The 9,293-nt window shown below is 39.0% G+C and overlaps 1 long non-coding RNA gene across 1 annotated transcript; it reads left to right on the top strand.

Moving 5' to 3' along the window:
- The first annotated feature begins 204 nt into the window (after window positions 1-204).
- On the top strand, window positions 205-8,285 carry LOC122468364. Its single transcript, XR_006293220.1, has 2 exons — window positions 205-247; window positions 8,142-8,285. It is a non-coding gene; the product is annotated as an uncharacterized LOC122468364 (long non-coding RNA).
- The last annotated feature ends 1,008 nt before the right edge of the window (window positions 8,286-9,293 follow it).

The raw sequence follows: 9,293 nt of genomic DNA, 5'->3' as shown, positions 1-9,293 counted from the left end.
GTTGAAATTACTAGTTGTTTACTTAACTTCTCTAAGCTCCAATTCCCCCTTTGTTTTTAAGTTTATTTCTTTATTTTTGAGAGAGACAGAGGGAGAGCACAAGCAAGGGAGGGGCAGAGAGAGAGGGATAGGGGATCCAAAGTGGGAGCCGTACTGATAGCAGAGAGCCCAACAGGGGGCTCGAACTCACAAACCTGAGATCTCGAACTGAGCCAAAGTCTGATGCTCAACCGACTCAGCCACCCAGGTACTCCTCCAGTTCCCTATATTAAAAAATGGAATTGATAATTGTACATGTTTTCTATGATTATCAATGAGGCTTAAAAGCAATACTATTGTGAAATATTCAATACAGTACTTGGCATATGGTAATCACTTAACAAATGTGAACTAGTATAAAAAACAAAAATGATTAATTAAACATTTATAGAATAAAATGATGTAAAGTATAATTTTATGTGCTTGTTCAACACAAGACTTCACTATTTTGATCCCTTATTCCTAGGGGGAAGACTTTATTTTCTCTAGTCTCTTCTGCAATTATATTTCACCAGATTGCTCTCGGTCATTACCAGCCACTCTGTGGGAATATTGTTCTTTGTTCAATCAATAATAAGAAAGAGTTTTAATCCCCGTTCTGAAGAAAGAATCCATTCTTGCTCGGCAAAGACCTTTCCCATGTTTAGGAAGCATTGCCCCCATGGTTCTTTTCGCCACTAAACTTTCCCCAGGAAACCAACCATATGTCAGGGAGTTCCTACTTCGTCCCTTCACACTCCTTATCACGGCTCCATGGGCTCCCATCCACACTAAACAAACTGTCTTCTGCTTGGTATTTAGCCTTGTATTGCCATGGGCTGTTGCCACTGCATCAGATTTGTCCAAAGTCTAGTTATGTCTCATGTATTTTGAGATTTGGAAATGGAACGTTAGCTCTTCAGTGCCAGAGGCACCACCTGAGGCTGTTGTGTGATTCAAGCATTGTCATCTCCTCCTGCTCTTTTGCTTTGAAATCAGTAAGGTTATGTGTAATCAAAGAACAAATACGATCACTCAAAGGAATTAGTGGCTGGTAAATTTAGGACTAACCCCTCATATGCGACTTCACACAGAGATTGTTTTTCATCTTTCTCTGCATGTCACAGAGCTCATCTAAATGAGAAGTACAAATGTTTTCAAAGGCAATTCCAATCGCAGCTCAAAACTGAAATAATGATGAAAAAGAATCCTTTGGTGTATTATCTTTCCGCCCACCTGACTTTTCATTGCACTCAAGATACATTACTGATGTGATTGAATTTTTAATGATTTTTTATTAACTAGACAGGGTTACATCATTCAGAAAAAGATATTTGAATACTCATATATTAAGTGTTAAGTATGCAGAATTAAGAAGGACAGGTTAATCAACATTAATGGAATATCTACCATATGAAAAGTATTGCGATAGGTTTTAGGGGAATATAAGGATGATGTCTTAGCTTGGGGTGCTATAACAAAATACCATTAACTGAGTAGCTAATCAACAATAGAAATGTGTTTCTATCATTTTGGAGGCAATAAGTCAGAGATTGGAGTGCCAGCATAGTCAGGTTCTGGTGAGATCCCTCTTCCATGTTGCAGATAGCTACCTGCTCATTGAATGCTCATGTGGTGAAAAGAGAGCTAGCTAGCTTTCTGACCTCTTCCTAGGAGGACACTAATCTTTTTCATGAGGGCTCCACTCTCATGACCTAATTATTTCCAAAGGCCCCACCTCCAAACACCATCTTAATGGGATTAGGGTTTTAATATATGAATTTTTAAGGGACACAAATATTCAGTCTATAACATGACTAAAAATAGTTGTTGATCTCAAGGACTTCACTATTGAGGTATAGATAAGATAAATAAGGCATAATTCTGGAACCATAACCCTCAAGTTGCTTGAGGAAAATCCTATTGCATAAGCCTGAGCCTATAGGACTCAGTGCTCTGGGAAACATGACATATTGAGTAGAAAACGATCCTTTTTTGCAAATGGTCTTAATATGAGGGAGAAAAAAAAGTTAAGAGAAAAAAAATCAGAAATTAATTCAAGAAATTATATGTGCAAACTGAAAGTTTAGCTAAATCTCCATGTTTTAATCTCTTAACAGTTTCTGAGAAGCAGAGATTCATTCAACTGCTTTACTTCTAGAGCTATTGGCACACTTGTGTCCCTATTATCCTTCTAGATTCTCTCTGAGGCTCAATTTTTGTCTCTCCAGACCCATTATTGACTCCGTTCCCTTCATACATTCTTATCTCTGTGCCCTGCTCTCCTGAGTGCTTCCTTTACATGAAGTTCAAATCTTATCTAGAGTGTATTTATTCTTTTGCCTCAGTCTCTTTTTCTGCATTATTAATGTTTTCTTCTTTCATTTCCCCTTTGCTGCCCTAGTGAAAAATGTAAAGTTCAACACCACATGAAACTTTAGAAAACACCTTTCTGGAGCTATTACTCATGACATGGCAGTTGGCTTTTAGTAGTGGATCTTATGCAAAGAACATACATAGGAATAAACTACTTAGCTTCAATTTATACAAAATTAAGTGAAATAGAACAGAATTTGAAAGCAAGTTTCACAGTATCTCAAGAATGTGCCTGGTGCATTTGCAAGTGATTGATTTTGATAATAACCAGAAGTGCCATAAGTTTAGGAAAAAAAGACATGTCTGCATCTGGATTGGTCTAGAACTGTCTCATGGGTTGTAAATAACCTTAGTTAGTTTGTGAAGATAGATAGGATTTAGCAAGTGAAAATGTTTGGGAAGGAAGAGGGCAATCTGTGATTAATGATGGGCGCATAAATGTACTGTATGTAAAGTTCCACTGAAAATAGTAGAATATATGCAGCTAAAGTCTAATTCCATCAAAATCTGGGTCTAGATCTAATTCTTCCCTTCTCTGTTTGCCATATAAACCCCTTGGCCGTATAAAGGAAATAAGTGTGTGTGTGTGTGTGAACACCAATATGTTTCTCCATGAGGTAGTAAGATACTGTTTCATTGTGTGCCTCTGTGCTGAGTGTGGGGATTGGATTCAACTGCAAAGTAATAAAAGTGTAGAGAATGGAATATTACTATATTAAAGGATAAGCTTTCAAATATATTCCAAAGAACACTGTTAGAGGCTTAGGGGAAATCTCATTTCACTTGCTAACTTTTCTAATGCAGGTCAGGTGTATAACCTGTCCCCTGAGAAGATAACAATATGCTGAATAAGGCTGAGTGAGAACAGAGCAGGAAGGAAATCATGACCCTTCTCTTACCTTTTTGTGTTTAGTGATGATGTGAAGGCTAAATAGTGAGATGTTTATTGCTGTCATTGGCATTGCAAGTATAAATATTAAATGATTTGCTTGCCTAGATTGTCATTTCTAGTTATTTTTATCGATCTATATATGGCAACTAGGACGGCTGGTGCTGTTTTTCATGAAGGCTTTTCAGTACTTTGCAGTGATCTATCTGATTTGTAACTTTATGTGTACAGATTTCCCTTCTTGTTAATACCTAGCATTCTAGCTCTGTTTTCCCCTATCAACTGTTTCTCAGGTAACTTTTTCCCCACTTGCATTCTCTCCGTTCCATTCTACAGTCTCATTTTTTCATTGGTTCATTCATTATTCATTCATTGAGGAGAGTGAGGGAAGACCTCATTAAGAAAGAGAGCAGATCCAGGAGGAAAAAGATGGGGAAGAAAGATAAATCTGAATACTTTCTTCTGGGTTCTAGAAATTTTATTTTTTTATGTTTATATATTTATTTGGGGGGCGGGCAGAGAAAGGGAGAGAGAGAATCCCAAGCAAGTTCTGAGCAGTCAGCGCAGAGCCCGACGTGGGGCTCGACCTCACGAACAGCGAGATCATGACCTGATCTGACCAAGAGTCAGATGCTTAATCAACTGAGCTACCCAGGCACCTTAGGTTTTATAAATTTTAAAAGGCTCATGCTTTGTGCAGAGCTTTCCAGAAATAAGACTGATGAATAAAGAAACTACAAATCACATCCCAATAAAAATAAAAAGATTCATCACTGTCCCCTTACAGAAACAAACAAACAAAAAAAATCTTTAGAGGTCAAGCCTCAAAGATGGTGAGTAAGAGAAGCAGATAACAGATTAAATACTACCATGGATGATGAATTCTTTTTAGGAAGGCCCTCCGCTCTCTTTCCAAGGGACACAGTCTTCCTATCTCCATTGCTACTAGTATAGCAGTATAGGGAATCCAGGTTTCCACATCTGGAACTCTTTCTTTTCACATGAGTAATTGAAGGTCACATCATTCTTTCATCTTATTTTCAATGACCCTTGAGATAACGTGTGGCCATTATATTTTTCTGCAATAATCATGTTAAGCCATGGTTGCAATTCTGCCTTTAAGTGGTGCAAATAAAAAATGCAGTCTTCATAGGTGAACAGCATTCTCCTTCATGATTCTCTAGAGTACGGTCAGAAACACTAGCCAATGGCAGCAACGCTTCATGCACGAACCATAGAGGAAACATTCGAGTGCAATCAAATGACTCTATATCTGATTCTAGCAAAATGGACCCAAAGAGATGAAGTGCTATGGCTAATTTCATGGGTTTCTTCCTGACTGCTGAGCTGAGACTTGAACACATGACTCTAGATTCTTAGGACGAATTCATCATTTATCATGAGAAATCTCCCTCAAATTGCGGGGTTTTTTAAATATAAATGCATTTGATTTTGCATTTGGTATTTCATAATTTGTTCACTTTTTGCAAGAAAATGTGAAAATGATAAAGAAACCAGGGAACATGTTACCTAGCATCAATGAAACAAACTACTCTTCATTATTATACTAATTTACAGTAATTTTTATTCACACCAAACTCTGCAGTCACATTTCCATGGGAAAGTCTTACGTTGGAGGGGCGCCTGGGTGGCGCAGTCGGTTGGGCGTCCGACTTCAGCCAGGTCACGATCTCGCGGTCCGTGAGTTCGGGCCCGCGTCAGGCTCTGGGTTGATGGCTCAGAGCCTGGAGCCTGTTTCCGATTCTGTGTCTCCCTCTCTCTCTGCCCCTCCCCCGTTCATGCTCTGTCTCTCTCTGTCCCAAAAATGGATAAACATTGAGAAAAAAAAAATTTTTTTTTAAAAATAAAAAAAAGAAAGTCTTACGTTGGAGAGTTTCAGATATTAGACGCCATCTTCATTTGGTCCTTAAGCAGAATCTATCATATGCCTAGGCTTTGGGTTATGTTAATAATGTAATGTGAAATTTATGCAAATAATTTACAATAATGGATTCTAGAAGAAATATAGTATATGCATTAATGAATCTTTATGGAAATGTTGAACCGCCACTTAATACTCTAAATTTCCAGAGAACTTTGAGGAACATGTTATTTGAGGACATACCTCATCTGCAACAGAACTGGACATTAATTAGGTCTATAGAGTTTAGCCAATCTGTGTGAGTCCTTCTTTGCCTGTTACATAGAGGAAGCCTGTGTCATGAAACAAACACTAACCTAGAAGTCATAACAGTCTAAGTTCAAGCCTTATGCCATTTCTTAAGAGTATGACTCTGGAGAGCCACTGACAAAGAGAACAATAATACTTATAGAATGATGTGAAGTTTAAGTGAAATTGATGTATGTGAGCACACTTTTTAAAGTCTTAGGTGTTATAATTATAAGATCAATATATTAATCATATATTTTTTTAAAATTTGAAGTTGATATTATTTCAAAATGTTGAGAATTGGTGACTCCTAAAATAATTCTTGAATAAGGAATAGTATAATTGCAGATAATTTGGATCATTTTAAGAAACTCTAGTATGGTGTCCAAACCCCAGAGAATTGATTTTAATTATTAGTCAATGAAATGAGCAAAGACACATGATAAAATAATTAAATGGATAATTCTGCCTTTCAATTAAAAATATGCCCGTGGCCTCAGAGCACAGTATTATAGGATATGAAGTAATCTTAGCAAGGCATTTCTTGAGATATAAGTAGATACATAGAATCCCATACTTGAAATGTAATCTCATTACCACTGTGATGGCAACTAATAATTCCAATAAGGCTATCAGACTGGGTCGTTAAGTTACCCATAGACACACAGACAGCAGGTAGCAGGTCATTGTGAAAAGCAGGAGTCTTGGAACAGACATCCATGGTTTCCTTATGTGAGTTATTTAACATTGGGCATGTTACTGGTCCTGTCTGGAGGAGAATGCCTTTTCCCACTCCAGGCTTCAAGAGGAGGTGTCTTTCCTCCACATACTCTGGCCTTTCTCCACTTCTTCATTCACTCCACCCTAGTAGAAGTGATGGTGACATAACTAATTGATTATTTAGGGAAGAATAACTGCATGTGTGGTTTAATTTCACTCTTTTCTCTTATGCTACAAAACTTGCCCTCAAAGAGTGCACACTTCCCTCCATTCCTCTAGATTGCCCGTGATTGGGAGCATAAATTCACCTAGTTCTGAGGTTCAGGATTAGGAGAAGCATTTAGCTCACCAACTGAGAGCCACTCTTGTCAACTAGGTCTCTATTATTTTGATCTCATTTTGAGGCCTTGATTTTTTTTTTCTCAATTTCTTCAGATTACACCAGGGTAAGAGAGGAACAGTAGTAATTTTGTGGTGTTTTTGTTGAAAACCCAGCATTAAATGCATCAGCCAGAAATACCGAAAATTAAGACCAAAAGAATGGAATTTGGGAGAGTCGAGCACACACACGGAAAGCCTTAGTGGCTGAAGGTTGTGATTTGGGCCTTGGTGCTCTGACCATGATGATTTGTCGAGGTCACTTTCAGGTTCATAGTCACTTTTACATTCTGTGATTGACTAAATGGAAATATTTTAACTCAACCTCATGATATTTTGGCTGTGGTAGATGACTGTGGCTTGCGGTCTTTTTGTCCAAAAGTACACGGCTTTATTTTCCTGGAACCAAAAATTTAGACAAAGGTCCATGGGCTTCAGGAAAAATCCTCCAGTAGGGGTGTCAATGAGAGAGGGACTGTGAGAGATGTTTTGAAACCAGGGACAGAATGTGGGCGCCTCAGCAGAGGGGGACAGGGCCACTCGGTTTTCAGCAGAGGTACAGAGTCTGGTAAAGACTCAAAACTAGGGCTTAGAAAGGGCAGAGTTCCAGATTCAGCAAGCTGCAGCCCCCTCCTCTATTTTTTTTTTTCCTGGCTGAGACAAATGTTTTTATTGCAGGGAAAAGAGTCCAGTCCTCTTAGATATTAGTGGGAAAAGCAGTATTTGCTGCTTTTAAGTTGCCAGGTAGCAAAGTTCTGCATATGCCTCTAAGCACTCCTGAGGATTTAGGTTTTAATTGTTATTGTCAGACATCTCTGGACCAGATGAACCACATTCCATTCTGCATGTAGAACCAAGAAAACAAGTGTAGGAAGACAAATCATGAAAATCGTCCACCAACTCAAAATCCTTTCTTCTTCACAGTTTCAGGACGACATTAAATTGGTTCACTCCTGGTTAAGGGAGAAAACTTGGCGAGGAGGCAGGTTTCTTGGCAGGAGGCCCTGAAAATGTGCACTATGGCGCACGCCTGCAAATGCATATTTACAACAGAATATGCACCTGGCCCCTGAGCTGCCACCTTTGCAAACTTCTAAACTTTGTAAGTAGGCTAAGTGTCACTCTCAGAGACAGGAGCCTGGCTGCATAAATGGATTATCCCCTCAGAAATGTGATTGCCCAGCGTCAAAACTAACTTCTTGCTCGAAGAGTTCTCACAATTGAGTTTAAATTCACACGTCATGGATTTAGAGCACCTGGAACAAACTGAGTGGTGTCCTGGCAAGGCCACGACCAAGAGAATGTTCCCACTCGCTTATAATGAGTTTCTTCTCTGGTCTTTGGCACCATTAAAATCTGGGTCCTGGAACTGCTTTTTGTTTCTTCGGTTGTTTTGGGGGGATTTTGTTTGTTTGTTTTTCCTGGAGAACTGGTTTTAGAAGTGAGGTTTGGCTTGTTACCTTAATTTGAGGAGTATGATGAATTTTTTGCCTTATTAAGTTTTCAAACTGTTTAAAAAGGGAGGCGCTACAAATTCAGTTGAACTAATACAACTTCTCAGACCATTTAAAAGAATTTGACTTATTCCAGAGAACGGTGCAAGCTGTAGCTGCTGATAGAACCCAGCTTTACTCAAGCATGAAGAATCATTCAAGCGCAGACTGAACAAAAGAAGTTGGAGAGGAGGCACTTCTTTTTCATCAAATTTTGATTAAAAGGGTAAGAATAACTTGATTTCTTGAGTATAAAAGTGTGTTATATATTTAGACTTTAATTTCTTTCTGCAAAGTTCACAGGGGTGTGTATTCAACTGTTAGCATCTTAGAAAGTCTCAATGCTGTGTAATCTCACTGCAGTCTCTAATAAATTAGGGTAGGTGGTTGGACATATTACCGGGTAAGAAACAGAATAGGAAGTGAACTGGAGTGGCCTTGGATTGGGTTTAATTAATACATGAGTTTGATCCATTTTAATTTTTTTTTTCAACGTTTGTTTATTTTTGGGACAGAGAGAGACAGAGCATGAACGGGGGAGGGTCAGAGAGAGGGAGACACAGAATCGGAAACAGGCTCCAGGCTCCGAGCTGTCAGCACAGAGCCCCACGCAGGGCTGGAACTCAAGGACCGCGAGATCGTGACCTGGCTGAAGTCGGACGCTTAACCGACTGCGCCACCCAGGCGCCCCGAGTTTGATCCATTTTAGAACTTTGGAATCAAACGTTATATGTTCACACTTGATCCCAAGAAAAGGCTAAAAAGAGAAGTGGGTAGTATGTGGGTGTGGCATCTTGAAAAATGGGAGACTGTCCAAACCCACTGCTGATCACTTCTCTTGAGAGACAAGGGCCAAACCCCCTTTTTGTTTAACCTCATGCGTTTATGGGAGTAAAAAGTGGGGCAACTCTTTTCTCCACTCCTGATATCTATGAGGAGAGAGTTTCCGTGAACATATCTCACCTGTTCCACTCCCTCCTCCCCTTTCATTCCACCACACAGAAAAGGAATCACAGTCATACTACCTGTGTTCAAATCCTGCCTCCACCTTTTAGTAACTGTGTGATATCAGATAAATGTATTAATCTCCCTGTGCCCTCCCATTTCTCATTTTTACAATGTGGACATTAATGATTTCTACTTTCTCAGGGTACCGTGTGGATTGCCAAATACTGTATTTAAAGTGGTTACAATGTCTGTCTATACAACGTGCTATTTTTATTACTATTATTTGTCATTTTGTCTTCAA

Source organism: Prionailurus bengalensis, chromosome B1 (assembly GCF_016509475.1).
Source record: "Prionailurus bengalensis isolate Pbe53 chromosome B1, Fcat_Pben_1.1_paternal_pri, whole genome shotgun sequence".
In the NCBI taxonomy this organism is placed as follows: Eukaryota; Metazoa; Chordata; class Mammalia; order Carnivora; family Felidae; genus Prionailurus; species Prionailurus bengalensis.
The sequence above is the reverse complement of the archived record's forward strand: the minus strand, read 5'-3'. Positions and strand labels throughout refer to the sequence as shown.